Here is a 27225-nt window from a genome sequence, read left to right as displayed (position 1 = left end):
AACTGGATTCCACATGCCGCCAACGGAAAGATCCTGCAGGCAGCAGGGAAGATCAAAGATCCCAACTAAGACCTGGCACGGCCAGAAAAAGAAAGCAAACTCCGGAAAATTTTAAACAGCCTTATTGAGGTGTAAAATTGACATACAATAAGCTGCACATATTTAAAGCGTACGATTTGGTATGTTTCAGTGTGCATTTACATCTGCAGAACTATCAGCATGAAAGATATTCATTACCTTTAGAGATTCCCTCCCTCGTGCCTTTTGATGTCCCTGTTTTACATCCCGCCCCATCTTTCTCCCATCTCCAGGCAACCAGAGCACTGATCTACTTTCTATTAGTTTGCATTTTCTAGAATTTTATATAAATGGACTCATATAGTATGTACTCTTTTTTTATTTTTTGGCTTATTTTCCTCAGGCAAAATTAATATTGAGATCAACCCTGTTGCTTGTATCGATAGCTTATTCATTAATAGTGATGGATTAGTATTTCTTTTTTCTTTTTTGGCTGTACCACGTGGCTTGTGGGATCTTAGTTCCCTGACCAGGGATTGAACCTGGGCCCTAGGCAGTGAGAGCATGTACTCCTAACCTCTAGACTGTCTGGGAAGTCCTGAGTAGTATTCCCTTTCATAGACACGCACCTGGGTAAAAATCTAGGCGCAGGATCATATGTTATGTATTTTGAACTGAACAAGAAATGGCCAACGTTTTCCAAAGGGGCTGTACCATTTGGCACTTTCAAAAGCAAAGCATGAGCGTGTTTTTTGGTTGTTCTGTATCCTCCCAAGCTGGCAGAGTTTTTTTATTTTCATTTTTCAGTTTTATTGAGATGTAGATGATATACAGCATTATATAAGTTAAAGATATACACCATAATGATTTGATTTTCATCCACCATAAAGTGATTATCACAATAAGTTAAGTGACCATCTGTCATATCATATAGGTACAAAATTAAAGAAAGAGGAAAAGTGTTTTTCTTCTGATGAGAACTCAGGATTTACTCTTTTACTAACTTTCATAAATATCATACAGCAGTATTAATTATATTTATCATATGTATTACATCCTGCTGGGACAGTCTTTTAAACCCTCAAGTTCCTATTATGTACATAGTAATATCTCATTGTGTTTTCAATTTGAATTTCCCCAGTGACTAATGATATTGAGCATCTTATTTTTTTTATTTGGCTTCACTGCTTGGCTTGCATAATCTTCATTCCCCAACCAGGGACTGAACTCAAGCCCTAGCAATGAACCACTGGACTGCCAGAGAATTCCCCTAGCATTATTTCATGTGTTTATTTATGATTTGTATATCTTCCTTGGTGAACTCTTTATGTATTTCACTCACTCAAAAAAGTGTATTGTTTATTTTTTATTACGTTTATTTACTTTTCATTGATTGATGATTGGTTTACAATGTTGGTTTGATTTTTGTCATACGTCAACATGAATTAGCCATGGGTGTACGTATGTCCCCTCCCTTTTGCACCTCCCTCCCACCTCCCACCCCATCCCACCCCCTAGGTTATCACAGAGCCCCAGTTTGGGTTCCCTGAGTCATACGGCACATTTTCATTGGCTACCTATTCACATATGTTGGTGTAAACGCTTCCGTGCTGCTCTGTCCATTCACCCCACCCCCTCCCTCCTCCCCCTCCCCCTGTCTATGTCTGTGTCTCCATGGGTGCCCTGCGAATAGGTTCATAGTACTATCTTTCTAGATTCCATATGTATGTGTTGATATATGACATAAAATGTTTCTAGTTCATTATTATTTAATGTTGAGAGTTCTTTATACATTCTTTATATAGTTCATCCGTGATTTGCAGATACTCTGTCCCTGTTTGTGGCTCTTCATTTTCTTAACAGTTTCAAGGAGATATTTCTAATGCTGCGCAGTTAGGTTATGAACTGCTCCTTTTATGGCTCATGTTCTCTTCTCTCTGGCACTCTGCCCTGGTAACTCCAGCCACCTTGCCCTCCCTGGACTTCCTGGACTGCCAGCCCGTCTCCTCAGCTCAGGGAGACGGCAGCGTTCTGCCTAGGTTTCCTCTCTCAGTACTGAGGTTTAGAGACAGGATTGCAATCCAGGCAGTAAGCAGGGCTAACAGCAGTGCTTATCACATTTGTTTCCTGCGCTCAGGAATCATGGTCCTTTGTTAGCTGATGCCTGATGTCTTAAGTACCCTTGCATTTTTCTTGCCTTTTGTCTGTTTTGTTTGTTTCAGGCAGGTGTGTAATTCTGGTTCCTCAGGCTCTATCTTGGCTGGGAAGCACAAGTTCCCTCACACTCTGCTTGAAAGTTTGATAGAATTCAACTTAAGATACATATTTATTTGGCTGCTCTGGGTCCTAGGTGTGGTACATTGGATCGTCGCCGTAGCATTTGGGATCTTCAGTTGTGGCGTATGAACTCTTAGTTGCAGCACGTGGGATCTAGTTCTCTGACCAGGCATCGAACTGGGGCCCCCTGTATTGGGAGTGTGTTGTCTTAGCCAATGGACCCCCAGGGAAGTACCTGAACAGTTATCACTTAATTTGGAAAGCCTGAGTTGTAGGCACTCACCTAGCTATCATGGGATATCGGCAGAGTTAGATGAAGGCTCCCAGGAGACAGCAAAGAGACGCATCTGCAGGTTGTAGTCTGACTGAGGCTTCCCTGGGAATTTACGAGAACCTCACCTAGGCAACATCAGGAGTGAGTCCTGGAGAAGACATGCTGCAGCACGGTGGGGGGATTGACAGGATAAGAGTAGGAGGCAAGCGTTAGACGTGTGGCAGTTATGTGGCTGGGGAGTACGCTGCTCCGTTTTAATCTGCTTCTCACCTTGATCTAGCAGTAGGTCAAAGCAGACCATATCTGTGGAGGAAGAAGTGAGTCCTCAGCTGATCTAGATGGCGTGGCGTAATGGGCGAGAGAGGAATTTTATCAATACCTGGTCCAGATAGGTCACGTCCAGATTATAAGCTAGGTCACAGGTGTAATCCCTGAGTTAGGAAGATCCCCTGGAGGAGGAAAGGGCAACCCACTTCAATATTTTTGCCTGGAGAATCCCATGGACAGAGGAGCCTGGGGGGCTTCAGTCCATGGGGGTCATAAAGAGTCAGACAAGACTGAACGACTGAGCAGGAAAGCAGGTTCACCTGGGTATTCAGTCCTCAGGCACAAAGGAAGGAGCCAGAGGAGGCAGATCCTGATGAAGCTATCCTGGAGTCTGTCTCTTGGGTTACGCTGCTCCAGTTCTGCCTGGTGGCTGTCTGGAGCAGATGCAACAGCCTGGGATCTCCCTGAACTGTCCACCCGAGGACTCTGTTTGCCTGCCTTCTGCAATAGATCTCCTCTGTCCTCTGATTATGACTTCTTCTTCCTTGGTTTGCTCCCTTGCAGGATCCATTCTCCAACAGCTCCTTGAGAAAGCATTCATGGGAGGTAAACTCTTTGAGATTTTGCATGAAAGTTGTCTTCATTTTACCTTCTAGATACTTTGGCTAGGTGTAGAATTTGAAGTTGAAAATCATTTTTCCCTTAGTGTTTTGAAGATGTTGCTTCACTAACATGCTTTTTTTTTTTTTTTTTTTCCTGGCCATGCCTGGCACACGGGATCATAGTTCCCAGACCAGGCATTGAACCTGCAACCCCCGCCTTGAAAGCTCAGAGTCTTAATCACTGGACTGCCAGGGAAGCCCCTTCACTAACTTCTTGATTCCAGTGATGTTATTGAGAAGCCTGAAACTACTGATTCCTGGTCCTTTGTATGTGACCTTCCCCTGCTTGAAGCTTGTAGAATCTTCCTTTGACTTCTATGTTCTGGAATTTCACAATGATGAAGCTCAGTGTCTACTTCATCTATGGGTCTTGCTGCTTGATCACTCTTTTCCACCTGGAAATTGTGCTCTTCAACTCTGGAACATCTTGAATTATTTAGTTGATGATTCTTTCCAATTCATTACCTTTGTTTTCTTTTTCTGGAGTTTCTATTATTCAAATGATGCACCTACATGCTGCTGCTGCTGCCAAGTCACGTCAGTCATGTCTGACTCTGTGCGACCCCATAGACGGCAGCCCACCAAGCCTCCCCCTGTCCCTGGGATTCTCCAGGCAAGAACCCTGGAGTGGGTTGCCTACATGAGTTATCCTCTAATTTTGTCTCCTAGTATCCATTTCTGTCCTTCATACTTTGTTTTCTCTGAGTTTTCTCCAATTTTATTATTCTTTCTATTGAGTTTTCCATTTCTGTCACTATGTTTCTTTGAATTATTTCTTTATATGGCATCCTTTCCTTGTGTCATGGATCCAATATCATCTCTTTTTCTTTTGAAATACTAATGATGATTAAGAAATTTTATTTTTAAATATTCTTTCCCTTCATGGCCTGTTTTTCCTTCAAGTTACTTTTTTTTTTTTTTTATTTCTCTTGGTTTTGGTCCTTATCTTTCATGTGAGAAACTTTTGTTAGTTGTTTGGCATTAACTATTTACTATTAACTATTACTCCTTATCAAGAGTAGAGTCTGAAAGGGTGACTGGAAGCTCCGACTGTAAGATTGGGTGTTATTGTATCTCAGCCAAGGCTTTCCTCAAGAAACAGCCCAAGACTTACATACAGGGGAGTGACGAAGTGACCCAAAGAAGCAGGAGTGGGGACGGTGGGAGGGAAAATGGCAGCGCACAGTATCAGTGTCAGACATGTGCCGCAGTGACCCGTGCTCTGTTTCACGGCATCTTCTGAGTCCCGTAGAATGTGTCTCAGCTGTCTAGTCAGGGGACCAAAGTCTTCGAAGGTATCCCCACAGGTATTATCTTCCCTAGATTTCTGGCTTCACATTCCTCCGTGCTGATGCAGGGTGATTCTATTGACCCAGAGTCGTCAAAGCAGCTTTGAGACAGAAAGCAAATTCAGGGACGAGATAGGTCTAGATAGAGATATTATAGGGAATTGGCTCAGATGATTATGCTGAGAAATCTCATGATGTGTCATTTGCAAACTGGAGGCCAGAACAACCAGTTGTGTAATTCTAGTCCAGGAACCGGGGGAGCCAATGGTGTAAGTTCCAGTCTGAGTGTAGGAAAAGACAAGCAAAAAAAAAAAAAAAAATTAGGCAGAGAGAGTAAATTCTCTTGCCTGCTTTTTTGTTCAAACTCTCCACAGATTGGATGAGGCCCAGTATCTGCTCTGCTTCCCTGGTGGCAGAGCAGTAAAGAATTCACCTTTCATGTAGGAGACGCTTGAAATGTGGGTTTGATCCCTGGGTGGGGAAGATCCCCTGAAGGAGGAAATGGCAACCGCTCCAGTATTCTTGCCTGGGAAATCCCAAGGACAGAGGAAACTGGAGGGCTACCATCTACAGGGTCACCAAGAGTGAGACACGACTGAGCATCCACACAGTATCTGCTCAGTCTACCAATTCAAATGGTAATCTCATCCAGGAGTATTAATTAATATCTGGGCATCTTGTGACTATTCAAACTGACACAGGAAACTATCATATTTGCTTGGGAAGCTGTATGGAGCTTGATGGAATAGTGGCTGTGACTTTGGGTAAAATAACAGCTGAGGTCAAGAGGGCTAGGAAGCAGTGCACAAAAGGTGTCTGATACATTGATCCTGAGCTTTACTGAAGGGTGACCTGGTTGGACCATTGTTAGGAGTTGGGAATGCCCCCTGTGGGCCTTCCTCATAGACCTATTAGATTCCTCAAAAAGAGTCTTCCAATCTCGTACCCAAAGGTAAATGTCATGTTGCCAGCATTCTGAGAGCCAAATTGGCATTGTGGGTGTGCCCAGTCGTGCCTGAATCTTGGCAACACGATGGACTGTAGCCAACCAGGCTCCTCCGTCCATGAGATTTCCTGGGAAAGAATACTGGAGTGTGTTGCCATTTCCTTCTTCAGGGCATTGTCCCGATGCAGGGATCAAACCCCTCCGGCCTGGCAAGCGGATTCTTTACGACTGAGCCCTTGGGTCAAGACAACCAGAATCATCTCACTTGCTAGCATCTGGCCTCCAGATCTCCTGATTTTCAGTGTGGTAGCTAGGCCCTCCGTGTGCCTAGCATCCTTCAGACCAGAGACTCTCTCTTCAGAATAATCTCCAATCTCCTGCTGGGATAGGATCTAACTGCTTCTCAAACTGCTGTCACTCAGCTCTCTTTATTTTACCCTTCTCTTTCCCACTTAGTCCCAGTGATCCCCAGTTCTGGTTTCTGAGCCTGCTGAGTGTAAGTTGGGCTGGATCTTAGCTTTCTCAGGCCTGCTTAATTTTAAGAAAACCCTCATCCATCTATTTTCCAGCTTTGGAAATTGCGTTGCTCTCTTGTGTTCTTTCCCTGATGAGTTTATGGAAAGAAGGAAGGAAAGAAAGGGAAAAGAAAAGCTATTTAATGCAGTCTGGGGATGGAGCAAAATTAGCTGCATGCATGCTGTCTGCCATGTTAGCTTGGAACTGGCTACACATGTTTCCTTCCTTTGTGTCCTTCTGCTTTAACTTACATGTCACCTCCTCAGAGAGGTCTTCCCTGACCACTCAACCTGTGGTTAGGCCTTCCATCAACATACCTAACTGATGGCTACTTGGTATTTTCTTATGTACAGACTTCTGCCCCATTAGAATATACGCTCCATGAGAACAGGAACCCCAGTCTACGCAGCATCCTCAGCTTCTAAAATAGTACCTGGTGGGACTTCCCTGGTGGTCCAGTGGTTAAGAATCTGCCTTGTAATGCAGAGGACACAGGTTGGATTCCTGATTGGGGAACTAGGATCCCACATGATGCAGAGCAACCGGGCCTGCAGAACCACAACGCAGCTATGGAGCCTGAGCCCTCAGAAGCCCCAGTGCCACAACTAGAGAAGGCATGTACCACAGTGAACATCCCGTGTGCTGCAGCTAAGACCTGGCACAATCAAATAAATGAACATTTTTTAAAAAAGGAATAATGTTTAAAAAAAAATAGTACCTGGTACATGGAAGAAACAAGAACTGTGTTTGGAAACCTTTTGAGTATCCGAGTTTCAAGCCTGCATGTGATGTACCCTGGGAAAAAGAAAGACCGCCGTGTGTGAAGAAGGAGCAGGGTGTATCCAGAAATAAGAGAGGCTGCATGTAAGTCACGTGAGTGTGAGCAGCAAGAGAAACTGCAAAGAGCAGGAGCAGAGCTGTGGAATCTGGAAAAGCCTGTAGTTGAAAACTCTGCCTCTGACATCAAGGTCATCCTAGGTTTTGATTGAGCCTCTGTGATGAGTTGGGCTGACCCTAGAAGGGAGACACCCCAGGAAGCGGTGGATGTGTGGGACAGGACACAAGGCGGGAAGCATGTCTGGCTGGCTCTTCTTTAATGGCCACCAGAGGAGAGGAGGGCAGAAACGGGAAACAGGCTCGCAGAGCTGCAGGCACGCAAGGGAGCAGCTCTGTCCTGCAGTGCGAGGCCACAGCCCATGGGGACCAGGAGCTGCTGCCCATCTTATGTGCCAGGGACCCTTATCATCAGCCAGGGACACTCCAGGGGCCGTTCACATCTCTGGAAGTCCTGAGTGTTGTGTGACCTTTATTTCATTAAAAAAAAAAACATCAAAAAAGGTACAGGTGTTTGGTGCAGCCAATGCAGATGACATATACACACATTTTTTAAAAAGACTTTTTGGATGCGGGCCATTTTCAAAGTCTTTATTGAGTCTGTTACGGTATTGGTTCTGCTTTGTGTTTTGGTGCTTTGCCTGCGAGGCAAGGGGAACCACAGCCCCCAGACCAGGGAATGAACCCACACCCCTGCATCGGGAGGCGAAGTCTTAACCACTGGATGCCAGGGGAGTCCCCACAAAAACACTTTTTTAAGTTACCTCTCTAACAGTGGCAGCTTTTAGCCCAGGAGATCGAGTTTTTTCCCTTTTCTTTCTTCATTAAAAGGGTAATACCTTCACATGGTTCAAAATTCAAACGTCACGAAAGGATATAGAGTACAAAATGCCCTTCCCACTTGATTCTCCACCTTCCTCTCAGGTCTCCTCAGAGGTGGCCAGTGTAAACAGATCCTTGCATCCGTCCAGAAATATTCTCTGTCCATCCAAGTTTTTTTTTTTTTTTTTGGACAAGATTAAATAGGAACAGATCTACTTAGAGCGCACAGAGAGAGGCCTTTCCTCTGAGTAAGTCAGGGCTAAGGGCTGGGTTCTTCATTTTCACTGGTAAACAGAGACAGTAGTAATAGGAGCCTGCAGGGGCGGGGGAGGGAGTGACCTCCTCTGGGTTCACTGGCAGATCACTTAGCACGAGAGGGACTGTGGTGGAAGTGGACTGTGGTCGGCCACGTGTCAAGTGCTCTTTTTAGGACAGAGCTAGTCTAGCTCCGGTGGGTTTTCTTGGTGTCTTAGTGGGAAAGATTGAGGGCAGGAGGAGAAGGGGACGACAGAGGGTGAGATGGTTGGATGGCATCACCGACTCGATGGACATGAGTTTGAGTGGACTCCGGGAGTTTGTGATGGACAGGGAGCCTGGCATGCTGCGGTTCATGGGGTCACAAAGAGTCGGACACGACTGAGCGACTGAACTGAACTGAATTAGTGGCAGAGAATCAGCCTGCCAATGCTGGAGACACAGGTTCGATTCTTGGGTCGGGAAGATCCCCTGGAGAAGGAAATGGCAACCCACTCCAGTATTTCTGCCTGGAAGAATCCCATGGACAGAGGAGCCTGGCAGGCTACAGTTCATGGGGTTGCAAGGGTCGGACACAACTTAGCAACTAAACCATCATCATCAGTCTAGCTTTAAAGAGGATAGCTAAAGGCACAGTGTTGATATAGCAAAAGAAATCATGACTGTGATATGTGAGGTGATAGGGAAAACATTTCCATTGGGTAGATAAGGGCCTTCTCTGAAGAAGACGTTGTATGGAATGTAAACTTGGAAGAAGAAAGCTGTAAGCCACCCAAGATGTATCTTCTTAAAAGGAAGTCACTCCACAATTGAACCGTGAGGATCCACAATTCAACAAGGAGTAAAACAGGAGAGCTAGAGGGACTTCCCTGGTGGTCCGGTAGTTATGAATCTGCCTACCAACATAGGGTTCCAATCCTGCTTCTGGAAGATTCCACATGCCGTGGAGCAACTAAGGTGTGTGTGCATGCTAAGTCACTTCAGTTGCGTCTGATTCTTTGCAAACCTATGGACTGTGGCCTACCAGGCTCCTCCGTTCATGGGATTCTCCAGGCAAGAATATGGGAGTGGGTTACCACGTCCTCCTCCAGGGGATCTTTCCGACCCAGGGATTGAACCGGAGTCTCTTATGTCTCCTACACTGGCAAGCAACTAAAGCCCAGGTGCCAAGACTACTTAAGCCCATGTGCCTAAAGTGTTGTTCACTGCAACAGGAGAAGTCACCACAATGAGAAGCTCTGAGCACTGCAACCAGAGAGTAGTTCCTGGTTGCTGCAACTACAGAAAGCCCACACACAGCAATGAAGACCCAGCACAGCCAAAAAGAAAACAAACAAAGAACTAGAGAGCTAGAGTTCCCAGGTGGCATGCCAGGCGATTAATAGCAATAGGGTGGAGGATGGGGACCAGGTCTGGGGATTAAGTTAAAATGGATCTGACATCTCCCAATTGGAGGGACGCCTGATTCTGAAGGTGCAACCCTTCAATGAAGTAGGGGAGAGAGCACCTGGCAAATCAGACAGCTCCCACAATGGGAGATCCAACTGAACCCATCTGGCAAGGGGGCAGTCTTGGCCAAAAACTGGGAGAGGCAAAAGGGAATGGGTCTGGAGTCAGACTACTGGGCTCAATGCTGATTCTAATATTTCTTAGCAGTGTGGACCTGAGCAAGTTAAACTCCTTGCGTCTCAGTTTCCTAACAGAGATAATACACAGTGATAATAACAGCCTCTCATAGGGGTGCTGTGTGATCACCTAAATCAACCTCCAATGACGGCTTAGAACAATGCCTGGTGCATAGCTTACTCAATGTTTTTCAGTCATACCTATTTTTAATAAGGACCTGTTCAGGCCAGTTTTGCTGGCAGAGAAGTACTCCGTGATGAACCAGGACAAGCAGAATCAAAGATGGATTTCAGGTAGGGCTAGGAGGGAAAAGGTTGGGAGATGAACAAAGAACACACAAGGACAAACCAGGAAGGACGAAGACAACAAGTTCAGGGTGGGGCTATTTTAGAGAACATAGCCTGCAGTAGGTCTACAATGTTCAAAGTTAGATTGTGTAAAGGAATATCTCTTGGAAATTAAATGGAGAAAAGCTGAATTTCAGTTAAAGAAGCATTCCTTTTGTGTTCACTTAGAGCTCCAATTACACTGTTAAGGAGAATGGCCAGTTTGCACAGAAGGAACCCTAAGATCTATATAAAGTTAGGAGATTTGAGTTCTAGCCCTAGTTCTGTCCTAGGTAGCTGATGTTGTACTTAATGAACTAACAACTGTACTGTTTTGAAAAGAAGGGGCCAGACCTAGATCCTAGGCCTCATGAATATTTCACATTTTCTGATTCTAATTCAAGAAAAGAAAACAGGGAGGGTCTTAAGAGAATTTCAGAGCTGCCCACCTTTCCCCAAGACTCCTTCCCTCAAATAAATCCGTTAAGACTAAGAGCGTCTAGTGTTCCTTTCCTTTTTCCCAGGTTCCTTGCCAAAAGGAGCAAGATTTCTAAAATGCTGGCATTGGGAGAGAGCCACTACTTTTCCTTTTCCCATCCATTTCAGGAAAGTTTAGGTTTTCAGTTATTCCTCGGTCTGCCAAGAGTTGCTTCCGGATTTAAGTAGGAAGAAGTAAGGGGAGAGGGGGGCGGGGAAAGATTTGCTTAAAGGAAGTGAAGCTTGTTTTGCCTGTGTTCTGGGAGAAGGTGGTTGGCAGGTAGACCGTGACTGTTCAGCTTCAAACTATCGCTTTAACAAACACTCCCTGAAGGGTGGAATCTGGTCCAGCCAGGATTAAGAGATACTGATTCACAAGGCCGAGGGACAATGTGCATACTAATACACTTTCATAAACGGTCAACAAGAAGCTTACAAACTCTCAAATAAGTGGCATCTCAATTAGGATGCTTGGCTAGGGGGATGTGCTGGTTGAAAAATCACTTGGCTCTAATTCTTTGACCTTTAGAGAACGCTGGGTTGTTTAGAAGACAAATCTTGAGTTCTACAGTTGAGGAGAAATGGCTGTTGCCCAAGGGCTATGAACCTGCATCTTGTTTGCCCGTCATCCTGTCAGTCATTTTCCTTTTTAATAAAAAAAAAAAAAGACAAAAATCTGAAGTCAAAAACACCGAATTCCAAGTTTTTTCCAAGGGCGAAGTCCCCATCTCTAGGACACTGTACTAATAATACTGGCCTAGCCTATTCCGCGCCTGGGACCCCCTAGTCTTCTCCGAGGGGTCCGCACTGCGGGGCGCAAACCAACAAACCAGCTCCAAACCAAATGTTCCATCGTCAGCCAATCGCTGGCTGGGACCCCTCAAGAAAACCCGAGACACCTACAGAAGGTGAGTGGCATTAAGGCCAGCCTATCCAAGGGGAGGCAGCTGAAGGGGTGGGGTCAGAATTAGCCAATAGTTTCCAAGTGGTTGTTGTTAGGCGGGAGGAAGACGCTTGCGAGCGTGCGTGAGGCCTCTCCCCGGGAAGGGGGTGGCAGGAAGCTCGAGGAGCCAATGGCCGCGACGGGCGGGCGGTGGCGCGCATGCGTACTGCTTACCTGGGGGGCTGCGGGCGGGAGGCGGGGAGAATGGGGGAGGGGAGCGGGCAGGAACGCGGCGGAGCTGCTGCCGCCGCAGCAGCCGCCGCCGCAGCGAAGAGGCCATGTTGTGTGGTGTGTGGGGCGGGGGGGAGGAGGAGGAGGGAGTAGAGCCGAGAGAGGAGACGGGAGAGAGACACCACACACACACGGCACAAGATGGCCGGAGAGGCAGCAGCACCCCGAGCTGTCAGGCGTTCCGCCGCGGCCGCGGAGCCCGCCGGCCGGCGAGGACCTACTCCCGGGCGGCCCGCAGACCCGCGGGAGCAAAGCTGCCGTGGCTGGGGGGCGAGGCGGGCCGCGCGCCGGGCTGGGAGCCCGCGGCAGAGGCGCCCGGGGCGGCCGGGCCCACGACGCGGAGAGCGTCGCTGCGGCAGCGGCCGCCGAGGCTCCCCGGGGCCCCGGCGGCCCGACCCGTACGGGCGGGAGGCTCGGGCGGGCGCCCTGGCGCGGGAGTCGGGTGCAGGCGACCAGGAGGGGTCGGCCGCGGCGTTCGGACCCGGTGAGTGGCTCCCCGGCTCCTTTTATTGTCCTTTGTCCTTGGGAGGAAAAGCAAAATGTCCTTGAGCGCGCGAGCAGGAGGGGGCGGCGGGCAGGGCCTCGCGGGCCGGCTCTCCCCCGGCCGCGCCGCTCGCTGGCTCTCCGGGCGGGAAGCGCCGCGGGGCCGGGGGCTGGGGGCGCGGGCCCCCGCTGCAGACCCCGCGGCGGGCGGGGGGCCTTCTCGCTGCCCGGACCGGCCCCGCGGGGAAAGGGGCGGCGGCGGCGACCGTGCGAGGAGAGCCCCCGTCTGTCCTGGTGAGTTATTTTGATATTTAGGGTAAGGAAAAAAGAATCCCCTTTTCATGTCCTTCCAACTGGGGAGTTTTTTTTTAACCCCTTTCCCGTGAGGTGGGAACACATCTTCGTGGTCGAATTTAAAAGAACAATGGAACCCTGACTACGTTTCAACAAAAAATAAAAACTTGTGTTTTTTTTTTTCCTTTTGGGTGTTGGCTTTTAACTCTTTCCAAGCCGATTTTGAAAACGGCTGCAGTGTTACAGATGAAAAGGTAGTTGCTGCTTGTTCAACCCTTTATTGACGTTAAGGTTGTCTTTTTAAAAATGCAAGTTGGAGGAGTGCTTCTGGTATTTCAAAAATTAAGAAGCCAAGTTTACTATGTCGTCAGGGCTGATTAATGGAAATAGATTATAATTACGGTGCTAGACGATGACGTTTGATTAAGGTAGTTTATTTTACTGAGTAATTACGCCAAGATTGTTTGACATTCTGTTGTTTGAACAATGATTAAATCTACTGTTGGGGTACTTTTAAAAAGGTCATAAGGAGCCGTTATACCACACCTGAATGTTAGGAGATACTTGGGTCAGTTCCTAGACTTCTGAAAGTTTAAGTTCGTCGTTTGATTATTTTAAAAAATGATATATATCCTCACAAGCTGTGGTCGACAAAACTTTTGCAAAGGAATATTCAGACACCAAATCCCTTTGTGAAGTTACTTTCTCGTAGTGTAAATATTAAAGTAGGGTTGCTCGGTAATGGGCGATGAAGAGGAGCCATATTTGTTGCATGCATAAAAATCCAGTTATGCTCAAAATGGAACAGTATTTTAATAGTGTATTATGTTGTTTTAAAAATTTGTGGCGTCCCCTGTACAATCTAGAAATTTGAAACATTGTCTGAGAGGGAATTTAAGTCTAGTGATTTGAAGAACAAACCACAAATGCACAAACCTTTGTGTATTTTAGAATATATTTGTCTTCGTCCTGCGGTAGGTCGTGTGTTGTTGTGGAGGTGAAGATCTACGTAAAAATAGTGTTGGGCAGATTTACGTAGTACTTGTAAAATCACAGGTACTGTTGTATTTTTTAATGTTTTTGAGGGTATTTTTGTTAGTGAAATTGTTTTATTTTCCGAATAGCATTCATATACTGCTACACGTTACATCAGTTGCGCATATCTTGATTTTACAGACTGTTGTTTTAACCGTTTTGGTTTTTCAAATCAACGTTTTTTGAAATTTTTGAACACTGCAAGTCGTTTTATATTAATATTCTGAATCTAGTTTTTCAGAATCTTCTAATTAGCAAAATGCAAAATAATTGCTAGTTGTTTAACCTCAAGATCTTTTTACATGAGAAATGGGGGAAGGGAGACTGAAAATGTTAGAGACCTCAGTTTGAAATTGAATAAAGATCATAGATAGTACATGTTTTAGATTTGCTTTAAAGACAAAGCTAATATCCCACTTGGTGAGATCAAATAACTTGTGGTTTAAAAATTTAAAGTAACCAGTAGCCATTTTAACTTCACTTATTTCTCCTGGAGTTAATTTTTAATTTCTCGTTTCTTGTAAAAGGTAGTTCTAGATAGTAAAGAAAATTTAAGATTATTTCGGTCTTTACAAATGGTAAACTTCTTTTTGTGTATTGCTTGGCATAAAAGAAAAATAAAAATGAAAACAAGGTCATAATCTTAAACCTTGCCAAAGATGAGAATTTTTTCTTTTTTAATCTCAATGCCTTATCTATAATATTTATGTATGCACCCAAAAGATGAGGAAAACAAAGAGTGATAGATACTATGATAAATAACTGCAACCTTAAATGTACAGGTAGCATGTTGATAAGCCATCTTCTTGAATTTATCCAGTGATCATGTCTCTGGAATATTTTCTCATTGTTTCATCACACTGAAACTTTGGCCAAGAATTGTTCAAAAATCAAAACACTGATATTATCTTTTCTTTTTTTTTAAGGTAACTTACAAGATTAAAATTAAATTTGGTTGACGATGATTCTGAACAAATACGCTGTTTTATTTGAGGTAAGAATGGGTAAATTTTACTACTTTGACATAAAAGTAAGCTTATTAGGTTTTTATTTTCTTTGTTAATTTATATTTTTGATACTGATTATGAGTAAGTATCTGAAATAATTTTACAAAATCTTTAAACCTTTTCATTGAGAAGTATTATGTGCATAGCTATTGTAACTTAATGTGCCTTTTGAATAGTTTAAAATATTGAAGGTCCTTTAAGCCTTTGTTTAATTTTGGGACCAAGAAAAAGACTGATTATACTTTCAGGAAAACCATAAACCAAAGATATGCTTTTTCTTTTTTGCTGCCTAATATACTGTGCAAACAGTTTTAATCTTTTAATATTAAATAAGTTCATTGGAAAATTCAATCTAGTTACTATTCATGTTAACATTTTAGGGGAGAATGTTTTAAAAATTAGAGTTTTGTGAGCATAGATTTTAGTTTTTGTTTCTTTCATGAAATAAGAACGTTAAAAACATGTATTCCTACTTGGCTTTTGGTGGTTCCATCAATAAATTGTTTAGAATATTGTTTTCTTCCCCCCCCCCCCCCCAAGGTATGCCATTTTGAAGACTGAGACCATGGAATTTTATCCTTGAGGATAAATCTTTGTGATAGTCTCTATTTTGTATAGCAAGTAAGTAAATGTTTTTACCCAACATATGAAGTCTTAATAGCTACCAACATTTGAATAGGAAAATATCAGTAAAGGTTGTCAATGTGACATAAATTGTAGACTTAGTCTCGAAAAAGGGATGAGAAAAAGCCCGTCAAATGCATTTCCTTATATCAAAGCAGTTTTGTGCTAATGTTAAAACAGTTGGTACATGTAATTTATATCAGCTGTGAGACATTCAGTACTTTTCAATTAAATGGTGATTTAGATTTATGGTTAAATCAGAAGTTGAGTCATCATCTTTACAATCTGAAATGTACATTCTTCAGCCATTTTTTTTGTGGTACAGATTATGTTTTAGAAATGGCGTAGAATTTTTGTATCTGCAGGTCTTACAATTCTTAAAAGAACTGCATTTCAAAAATTAAGTAGACCCTTTCATAGTCTAGTTATTATTTAGTGGATTTAAAATAGTCATTTTACCTATTTTTGTGAGTCTTTCTTCCCAAGCAGGTAGAAAAATAAGTTATTTTACAGGAAACTAAAATGATGTGACTAAAGAGACTTGTTACCTATAGCTTAGTAAGTCTTTAGAGCTTGAAAGGAAGGAATAATTTAACATGTATATGATATTTTGATATCCTAAAATTAGATACATGAATTAAAAAAATATGTACAGAGTTTTCAGGAATAATTTCTTACTCCTTAACACTGAATGTGGAGATTAATGTCAAGTGATATTAGCAAGGGATTTACCAGAGGAAATATGGAATATAATGAGCTACCTTGGGAAATTTTAAGGATAGTCAAATAACCAGTTAATTTATATAAGGACGGGTTTGCATTTGTTCTTATGATTCTTATGGATAATTTATCGTTGGTGTTAGCTTATTCTGTTGATTCAAATAGATGATAGAGGTAGTATTTTTATTTCTTTTAATTTAGCTTAATTTTTGCTTTTTGGTCCTTTTGCAGTTTGGTCAAATCTGTGTTTATTACAATGTACGAAAGAAAGCAAATGTTAGATCTTTAACAGTAATGTTTTAAAGATGTCATATATGTAGAGTCAAGGCATCTTTCTACCCAAGCGTCCGTAATACAAAAATCAAAGTTAGGGGTTCCTTCTTGTAAATGATAGGATGTTATTTTGGCATTCAGATGTGCTTGGACGCTTGTAAAAATTGAAAATTGAGCTTCTTAAGACACAAATGTATGTGAAGTTTAGGGTAAGTTTAAGTAGAAATTGGCAGTGACTAATAATAGACTACCAAAGTTGTAATTTGAATCCATAAAATTAAAAAAAAAAGATTTTCAGATTAAAATGTTAAATGGAGGTTTTAATTTTTTTGTCTAGTATTAATCATTATAAAAATACTTTAAATGATATAGAAACTCCTAAATTAACATAGTGGAGTTCAGTTTTCCTTTTTATCACCAACAAAATAAAAGATTTTAATAAGTCACATTTTTAAAAGATCTGCATGTCCTTTGACCTTCATAATAATATGGTCAGTGTTTTGAAATCTGCTGCTGAGCCAGGTTTGTAAAATTGGCCATATTTCTGGTAGACAAAAAGAATGAATACGTGAGAGCAAATAAAACCAAAGATTCCATTCTTTTAAGTTACTATATTTCATCAAAAATTTTTTTAGTTTATTACTATTTTCTGTTTGAGTCAAAGTTACAAATACTTAAATATTTGTTTTTATTTTAACATTTTGAATTCTTGAATCAAAATAACCTGATCAGGTTCGAGATTGAATTCCATTGTGTTTATCATTGTGGCAACAACTGTTTAAAAAATTCCCTGGAGTTCCACAGATAATGAAGGAAGCCATGCCCATAGTTAACAAAAGGCTTTCATGAACTACTGCATTATAATTAGAGGCTAGATTATATGAAATAGGTAATTTTGAATATAAATTTTCTTTCAAGCTTAGTTTACTATTGTTCACAGTTTCTTGATTATTTAAAATTTTGGACTGTGGACAACCAATTAAATTGCCTTGTTTACTCTGATTTTCTTCTTTGTTGAGAGGGAAAAAAGATAACTTGGGGATATCTCCATCTTCTCCATTAATGAGAGGTGTGTGAAAGAATGGAAAGAATAACTGATTCAGCAGAGAGGAGACCCAGCTTCTTATGTGAATTAGTTCTGTAATCTTGGCATTTTATTCACTGTGGGCTTTAGTCTTCCTCATTTGTATAAAATATTTGGAGTTTTCCAGTCTCAGACCAGTTTGCTCTTAAATTGTGTGGTAAAAATAATAGTGTGTCTAATTCTCTTAAACTGGAGAGCAGTTTTTATAAGTTTTGCATTGCAAATTGTAGATGTTATTTTGTGTTGAAGTTATTTGAATAACATGAGACCTGGGCCGGTAGTATACTTGGCTTTCCTAATTTTGATGGTGGTTTTGTCCCTAAATTGTGTCTGACTCTCTTCGACCCCATGGACTATAGCCTGCTAGGCTCCTCTGTTCATGGGGTTTCCCAGGCAAGAATTCTGGAGCGGGTTGCCATTTCCTTCTCTAGGGGATCTTCCCAACCCAGGAACCTGCGTCTCCTGCATTGGCAAGAGGATTCTTGACCATTGAGCCACCAGGGAAGCTGTTTCTTAATTTTAGGGGTTCTAAACTATTAATAAATAGTATAAATGCAGACATAATGGAGAAGTGTCTTTAAAAAATAGAGATTCAGAATGCTGCAATGAAAGCGTTTTGAATTTTTTCCCTAATTATTTCATTAAATAATTTAAAGATTAATGTATTAAATGTAATATTTGCAGCTGACCATCATTATTATAAAGCTTACATGCTTGGCATAACTTATATAATTTCTCTGAATACAACTGTATTTCAGAGATAAATATTCTCTTACTCAGCTACCTTTCCCTTCCAGGTTAAGTGGCTCAGCACACTTAATTGTCAAATTGACTGTTATTTCTGAATATAATTAACCATGACAATTTAAATTCAAGGATATTCTGAACTTTACAAATAAAAACTGTGATTTAAATGTTTATATAACTTCCAAGAAGCATGTTTACTCCAACAATTTGATTTATACATTGTGTGAAGCTGGATAATCCACTGTTTTGGAAAACAAGCCTTTGTTCTTTGAGTTATTTGAAATTGAATATTTCCCAAACAAGCAATTATATCCTCAATATATATTACAGAGTAGTCAAAATCATTTTAATTTAGGTTATCAAGCAAAATATTTTGCTTAACTTTAATGGTTTATGAGTTGTGAGAGTTTTCTTATGACTTGATGACTTTACCACTAGTACCTTATTTTTGTGAAAAATTTTTTATATTTGACAATGTTCTCAAGTTTTATTCTTAAGATGTTAGATGGTTTTGAGGACTTCAAAAGATGACAATCAAATGTAAGGAAAGCACAGATGGCCTAGTGTTAATGTAAGACTACACTAAAGTCATCTTTGCGTTTTATTATAGAATGATCAGCAATCATAATATACCTTTAATTTCATATTAAATGAGGATCCTTGTTACTGCAACATATTAAAGATAGATAGGAATATGAGCAAAATTATCAAAGTTGGTAGTCTGCTTAAGGTGAACTTAGCTTGTGTTAGTGGCTCAGTTGTGTCTGACTGCAACCCCATGGACTGTAGACCGCCAGGCTACACTGTCTATGAAATTCTCCAGGCAGGAATACTGGTATGGATTGCCATTCCCTTTTCTAGGGGATCTTCCCAACCCAGGGATCATTCCCAGGTCTCCGTGTAAAGGAAGGCTTTGTTAGATTTTGGAAAGGAGATTGAGTGGTAGATTACATTAGTGTCAGTACTTTTTGTTGTGGTGCAAAGTGTGATCCAGCTTCTCATCTGAATTTCATGGAGTGAGCACTCTGAACCACATACTTGTACTGGTAGAGAGCTTTTCTTAAATAAGCTGATGAGTTTTCCTCAGACATTTCTTTCATGGATATTCCCTTAAGTCATTCCTGCCCTGCTCAGGGACTAAATCAATTTATTTTACTTGATTGATTTAGGATTTATCTTTGTTCAGTAATTGCTGCCTTTATATACTGCTACTGCTACTGCTAAGTCACTTCAGTCGTGTCCGACTCTGTGTGACCCCGTAGACGGCAGCCCACCAGACTCCCCCCATCCCTGGGATTCTCCAGGCAAGAACACTGGAGTGGGTTGCCATTTTCTTCTCCAATGCATGAAAGTGAAAAGTGAAAGTGAAGTCTCTCAGTTGTGTCCAACCCTCAGCGACCCCATGGACTGCAGCCTTCCAGGCTCCTCCGTCCATGGGATTTTCCAAGCAAGAGTACTGGAGTGGGTGGGGTGCCATTGCCTTCTCCGGCCTTCTTTATATAAGGTCAGGTTAAATTTGGAAGCTTATAATGCTGTGTTTCTTGTTAATTGCTTCATTTTATTAACTTGTTGGGAGGAAATTTTAGCACCTTGATCTTAGAAAAATTTTTGAAGCAGATGTTTGCAATATTTCTTGGATATGAATAGTCAAAATGATTAATGAGTTTTGGTAAAGTTATCAGGAACTTGCTTTATAATTTGAAAATTGGAAACCTTGGTCTTGGAAAACATTTAGGTAGCTTAGTTGTTGCTTAAATCTTAAACTTTATTTTACTTTCTAAAAATTCTTAAATTGGTACTTTTTCATAATTGAAGTTTTAAACAAAGCATTTTGGATAGTTCTTGCCATTATTTTGATTATTATAATCATACTTTGGCACAGGAGTGACGGGAAAAAGTATATACCTGTATTCTCAAAAATTTACTCGAGATAGAGAAACATTGTCTTCCATGTTGGTGAAGTATTTCAGTCTAACCAGTGAAAAGTATGGGTATGGTATTTTTATCAAGCCGCATACTTTAGAGAGGGTTAGTGTTGATGCTGGGAAAAATTGAGGGCAAGAAGAGAAGGGGGTGACTGGATGAGATGGTTGGATGGTATTACCAACTCAGTGGACATGAGTTTAGTGATGGTGATAGACAGAGAAGCCTGGCATGCTGCAGTTCATGGGTTCAGGGTCCAGCAAGACTTACTGATTGAACAAGTTCTGAGTAGGTCCATTTAACTAGTAGTAAAGAAAAGTTGGAAATTATGCTTAAGATTCTATCCAAGAATAGTGTTGATTAAGGCTCATGATGCTATAGTAATACTGAAGACTGAGAAGCGTGGCCTTGCCGGGTTGGAAATGGAAGTTTTCCTTTAGAAATGTTGAAAGCAGGTTAGATGAAGGACCAGAAGGTAAAGTACTTCTGTTCTGTTGAGGAGTGAGGTTGGCTCTGTTAAACAGCTATTTTAACAACCATGACTGCCTGTTAGGGAGCCCAAATTTTTACCTAGGAAGTTCTTGGGGACTGAGACTTAACATGTGTTTTTATAGTAACATTCTACAGATGAAGTTCTGAGCATTCAGATTAAAGATTCTCTGGATTAGAACTTTTGATCTTTTAGAACTGTCTTTATAAATACATATCTGGTAATTGATTCTGATAAGATGTTGAAATTTCCAAATCTATTTTTGTGTTTATGTACATAAAATTATATTCCTTTTGCTTTCTGCAGGAGTATGAATCCTGAAGCTGAATTACCTAAGGGGCCTCTACACCGAAGTGAAATAGATGTTGGTGGAAGCATTTAGTAAGTTTTTACTCAATTTACATGTTTAATCTGTTCTTTAAGTTTAAATATGACTTTGAAAATTTTAAGTAAATGAGTCTATAAAAACAGGGATTTAGTGAGGTTCAAAACAGTACAAAAATAAAGCCATATGGTGAGATGTGTACCAAGTTTATTAAAATCTTACTACTTTACTCCAACCTTTTATTTTCTGCCTTTTTAACTTAGGTTCAGGCAAAGTTTAAATGGCAAGAAATCATATTTGAATATGCTTTTAATACTATACCTAGGACTTCTAATGGTCCAGTGGTGAAGACTGAGCTTCCACTGTAGCATGCAAGGGTTTGATGCCTGGTCAAGGAAATAAGAGGCCACAGGCACAGTGCAGCCAAAATAAAAAACCTGCACCGTAGATCTAGGTGTTTGTAAACTGCCCTCTGTTTTTATGAATAAAATTTTATTAGAACACAGCTGTGCTGTTTCATTTACACATATTCTGTGTCTACTTTATTTAGAGCTACTGAGTAGAGAGTAGTTGTAGCTAATGGCCACAAACCACTGAATACTTAGTATCTTGTCCTGTAAGGAAACCTAGCTTATTCTGGATCCTTGTTTTTTGTCAGCTTTACATATATAGAACTCAGAAGCCCTTGAATTCTCTTGGTAATAGAGCATACTTTTTACTGGATTTCATTGTTACTAATTCAAATAAATGAAGTAATCATGAGCTTTCCTTAAACTTGAAAGCCCAACAAAAAGTTCTTTTTACACTGGGGTATTGCCTTGATAGTGTAGAAGGTTTGGTTACTATTATGGAATTTCTAACTCACCATCTGAGAAATAGTGGGAAAAGAGGGGTGAGACTGTATAAATGAATTTGGATGAATTCTCAAATGGATATGTTTATTTTTGACAAAACTTTTTAGTATGATTATTTAGTAATTGTTTTATTAAAAGGTTGTTGAATCACATTTGCATATCTAGATTCTACATGATAATCTTTGTTTCTCATTATTGTTTGAACCTCTATTATATAAATGGTGACTAGGACCTGTAAAATAGTGAAATTTTTTTTTTAATGGGGGGTGGTGAGGACAAAGATGAAAACTTACCTAATGTAGTATAATTTATTGACTTCATGCCTTCTGTTTTAGTTGCCTGGCACATAGTGGGTGCTCAGTAAATACTTGTTAATTTAATGTATATAGTTGCTGTTAAACATTTGTCAACTAGTGTTTTGAGTCTAAACTAAAAATGAAGGGAGATTCATTATTAAGTTTATAATGCTTTAAATAGTAACTTTTAGATATGCTTTGAATACTAAACTTTGACTCAGTAAAAGCTTAAAACTTACAAGAAACCACAACTTTCAATCTTTGATGAACATGTAGTCAACTTTTAAATGAATAGGGATAATGGGGAAGATCTGATAATAAAACTTTTAATTTTCTTAGCCCTCATAGTTGAACAGCATAGTTTAACACTATGAACAACAGCTGGCTGCTTTTGTTTCTTGAATGCCCACCTTATTTAGGACCCAGACTTGTTAATATATTTTAATCCTATTGAGGAGTCAAGCTGTTTTTGGTAATAAGACAGAATATGTGAATTCACTATTAAATATTTTCAAATTTAAAGGCTGTGCAAAGAAGATTGAAATTATGACATAAGTACCAAGAAGATTAATTATGTGATGATAATGATCAGTTTCTCCTTCTTACTGTAATTTTGTACCCATTTGTCCTACTATTTTGCATTAAGTCTTTGAATTTTAACAAATTGTAGCATTTATTAGAACCACTTGTTTAAAAAATTGAGTCATTCATCATTTTCCTTGTGCTCTTCCATGTCCCCCACGTTTTGTTGCTTTTAAAATGGGAATTTGCTAAGAAGTAGAGGTAAGGAAATGGCTTATTTTAGGGGAACCTCTCTTAAAACACATCAGTAATGAATCACTTGCTTGCATTTCAACTAACAACTCATTTCACAGTATCCCAATGTTTTTTAAACAAATTTACTGAATTAGAATTTAAAACTTTCTTGTTCAATATTATGTTTTTAATTTCTGGCTGTACAGTACTTGAGGATTTTAAGAGGCACCCCACTCCAGTATTCTTGCCTGGAGGATTCCATGGGTAGAGGAGCCTGGTGGGCTGCAGTCCATGGGGTCGCTAGAGTTGGACATGACTGAGCGACTTCACTTTCACTTTTCACTTTCATGCATTGGAGAAGGAAATGGCAGCCCACTCCAGTGTTCTTGCCTGGAGACTCCCAGGGACGGGGGAGCCTGGTGGGCTTCCATCTATGGGGTTGCACAGAGTTGGACACGACTGAAGCGACTTAGCAGCAGTAGCAGCAGGGCTACCTTCTCACCATAAAAGTTTGTCTAGAAGTGACTTAGAACAAGCAATTTAAAACAAACAAACAAAAGTTATAGGTGACCATGATTGTGGGAAAATTCTCTTAACTTTTCATAGTATTAGCTTGAAGCTAGTATGTTTGATGATGGAATTCTGGATCAAACCATCATCTCTTCAGTATGTTTGCAGTAATCCACAAATTGCTGAAAAGATATGGAGTAGTAGAGCTTTAATACTAAACCCTATTCAGTTTTCCGTACTGATGTTATTTTAATGCAACATTAGCATTGTGTTAGTCACTCAGTCATGTTGGACTCTTTGTGATCCAATGGACTGTAGCCCACCAGGCTCCTCTGTCCGTGAGATTCTCCAAGCCAGAATACCTAACTGGGTTGCCATTTCCTTTTCCAAATGTGACATTAAATTATCTTTAAAGCAGAAATTGTTTTTGTCTTTTAAATAGTTGACCCCAGGACCCTATAGATTTTACAGAGATACCATGACTGTTGGAATATAAATTGTTTGATTCATTAAGGTTAGTCTGTAGGTCCTCAGGTACTTTGGTTACTCTGGTATATTGGAATAATAACTAATATTTATTGAGGTCATTCTATATGCCAGGTAATGTAAAAGCTATAAATGTTAATCTTCACCACTACTGCTACATAAGGTAGGTACTACTTCTGTTTTACAGATGAAGAACTGGATTTAGTTACCAGTGAAATTTCCAGGCTCAACTCACGCATACCTTTTCACTTTTTTAACTTTACTTATTTTCAAATTTAATTTTTGTAAGAAATTGAAATTCCATGAAATTAAATGGCTCATTTTGAAATCCTTGACTATTCTTTTAAGTGCTTTGAATGCTTGACTTAGCTCTTTTGCTTATTAACAGAATGCTCACTTTCTGAGTTTTGATTGGCTTCATAGGAATGCAGATTGATCATGGCTTTTCTAGTACCAATCTTTTTCTTCATCCCACTTACCCCCCCCCCTTTTTTACCATCTTAAATATGATGATAGTATATATGATAGCACAACCAATATGCTGGTATTTTTTAATCTCTATTTTTGTCACACAAGATGATGTATTCTGTTATTTAATTTTGATATGATTTTAATATCATTTGGCTTCCTTGTGAATCTTTATGGTTTTAATTTTTTTAATAAGGGTTTAATATTTTACATAGTGTCAAGAATGGATTTTGCCTCTTGCCTTGTGGCAGGAGAGTATGAAGCACTGAGTTTGTCACTTAGCCCACTGGATTGAATAAATCGCACCTATTGCTATTGTAATGATTGTAACTTGATATCAATGCATTAATGTCATTGTTCATCATAATAGTATTTACGTTCCAAACTTCATTTAGAGCTTGATCCTTCATTGTAACAGTTTGAGAAATTGGTTTATAATTAACTAATCAAGAGGAATGAAGGTTTTCATCTTTTAATATAGAGATATATGTCCCTTAATTTTAAGGAATGAACAATTCAAGTGGAAGCTATTTTACTGATCTGGGAAATAAATGAGTTATTTTTAGTTCTCCTTTTAGGCTGGAGAGATATCGGCAAAAACATTTGGGAGAAATATCTTTCGTTTGGTGTTTATTGATATTGTGACACTCATTTTCAGTATCTGTTTAATGAGTGGTGATATCTCTTGGTTAATCATGTGATTTATTCAGTAGATTTTTGTACTGTATATAGTAGACAACAGCAACAATGAATCCTTATAGTTTTGGAATGAATGTATTAACTACCTAATGAGCAAAAATGCCCTTGTATTTAATAACTTCCAAGTCAGTCATCCACAGTTTATTGCTATAAATTTAGTTTGAGAGCTGCAAAATTTATAGAGAAGATTAGAGTTAAAGCTTATTTTTCTAGTTGTGTTTGATCATGATGATTTCGGGCCATTTATTTAATGGTAAAATCCCCTGACTTCCCTTAATTCCTTTAGTTCAAATTATTTAAGCAATTATTTTTTAAAATGAGGAATATTTGATGTTTTTGAAATGAGAATTTTATTTTGTATTGAATTTGAAGTCTGATACATCAAATAAGACAGGCAGACACTCTGCATTTTGATCATTTTGTTTTCTAGTGAATGTGTTTCCTGCATTCTCATGTATGTAGCTCAAGATTATCGGTGCCCATTTGTGTTGCCTATGCAAAGCTAAGATCTGTTGCACCAGATAACTGCTATGATCCACTGCTTTGGTTTTTTTCCTTTTTTTAATTCTTTAAGATTCTTTTCCATATTTAGTTTTATTTGAAGAAGCTTGGAAAGTTTTCTGCATTGAGATTTAGAACCCATAGTGTTGCTGTACTTTAGCTTTCCAGAATTGTTGGATTTGAATTTTTGTTTCCATTTCTCATGTAGATAGTGTATCAACATTTAACTATTAAAAATGTGACTCTTCACTGCCACATTTTTATGGTTACCCTGTATCTGTGACAGTAAAGGAGTTTTGTTACTGGTGTGCTGTTTTTGCCATCCTTCTCTCAAGGAGAAGTTGTCTGTGCAGCATGTGCAACTTAATATGATACAATTTTAGAGTTTAAAGTTGTTAGAAAATTATTAAAGCATTATGTATGGTAAGCTTATCTTCAAGGTGGGTAGATGTTGTCTGTTTGAAGGAATATGATTGTTGATATTCCAACAGCATTTTTTTTTTCTTTTAATGTTTTCATCAAGCACCCAGTCAGCTTGAAGAGTCTCAAATGGACCCTACCACTGAGAAATCAAGATGGCAGTCCACTATGGGGAATTGAGAAAAATGGATTAATACAAGAGTGCTGTGATATTATACAACCAAGACAGGGTTCTTTTAACATGGATTTCATGAAATGAATGAAGATATAGGTTTCTTAACAGCACAAATGGACAGTGAATTTCACTTTCTAGAGACTTTTTGTATCGCTAATATTTTTGACATTTGGAGAAAAAGATGGCACATTATTAACAGATGATAGTTTGTATGCCTGGAATTTTTTCAGTTTGATTTGTATGAGTATGACCTTGTGGAATGTTAACTTTAATAAAATTTCTAACACTTTAAAATTTCTCAGTTTGGGTTTTTTTTTTTTTTTTTAAGCTCATGTTTCATTAAATACTCAGTGTCGCCTTAAATAACACTTTGACCTTTACATTTGCCCAGCAGTCAAGTGTACTGAATAAAGCTGGTAAAATGGAAATGGTGTGCTGGAAAATATTTCACTTGGTTGATTAAGATTTGTCTTTTTACAAAGTTGTGGAAATTTATTTGTGCCTTAAAAAATGGTTGTTCAGGTAAAATACTATTTTATATTTTCTTAAAGCATCTTGCTTAACCAGTGGGACAAGGATATTTGATTTGCTGTGAGACTTTAATGAACTTTAAAAAAAAATGCCTTTTGCTTCAAAATTCAGCATGAATGATAGAGTATTTTTCTGAATTAGTATGTTTTGATGGAAATGGTCCCTTTACCTATGCTTATTAAATATTATAAATAAAACATCTTATAGAATATCTGAATATTTAAATTAAACTGAAACCTCCTTTTGGCTTAATGGTTAATATTAGGTGAAGAGGTGTTGGATTTATAGGAAGGTCCTTAGGGTATTCTCAGAAGAACTTAACATTTTGGTGTCAATAATGTCTACAATAGATTTTATAAGATAAGGTTGCTTATACTATGTCATTGATAACTTTTGTTTGAATTCTGGGTGAATGCTGCAGTTTCATTCATCGATAATCACTTAAAATTATTTTCAGTTACTATCATGGAATGTGGCAGACTTGGATGAATGAGTTTTTGATTATATTTTCCCATTATATAGAGAACAAATGATAGTTCAGCTTTTGTTTTGGTGAGAAAATGTTAATCACACCATGTTTGTAATTAATGTCAAATACCAGGATACACAAGTCAGTGATCAATAGAAATGTTGTATTCATTCTCATTGGCTGATTTGAGTTGGTTGGTTTATATAAATCAAAAGTGGAATTTTGGATTTTGATTTTGGTACAAAATTATCTTTTGTAGAAACTGTGGAATTGAGACTGGGTTTTGGTTATG

At 39.8% G+C, this 27225-nt stretch overlaps 1 long non-coding RNA gene across 2 annotated transcripts; it reads left to right on the top strand.

Moving 5' to 3' along the window:
* On the top strand, positions 11864 to 26227 carry LOC102174435. Of its 2 annotated transcripts, none has more exons than XR_001919846.1 (5): positions 11864 to 12247; positions 14502 to 14569; positions 15123 to 15203; positions 20750 to 20824; positions 25862 to 26227. It is a non-coding gene; the product is annotated as an uncharacterized LOC102174435 (long non-coding RNA). The 2 variants fall into 2 exon arrangements; XR_001919847.1 differs by lacking the exon at positions 11864 to 12247 and adding an exon at positions 12417 to 12540.

Source organism: Capra hircus, chromosome 21 (genome assembly GCF_001704415.2).
Source record: "Capra hircus breed San Clemente chromosome 21, ASM170441v1, whole genome shotgun sequence".
NCBI lineage: Eukaryota > Metazoa > Chordata > Mammalia > Artiodactyla > Bovidae > Capra > Capra hircus.
This window is presented reverse-complemented; position numbering and strand designations above follow the sequence as displayed.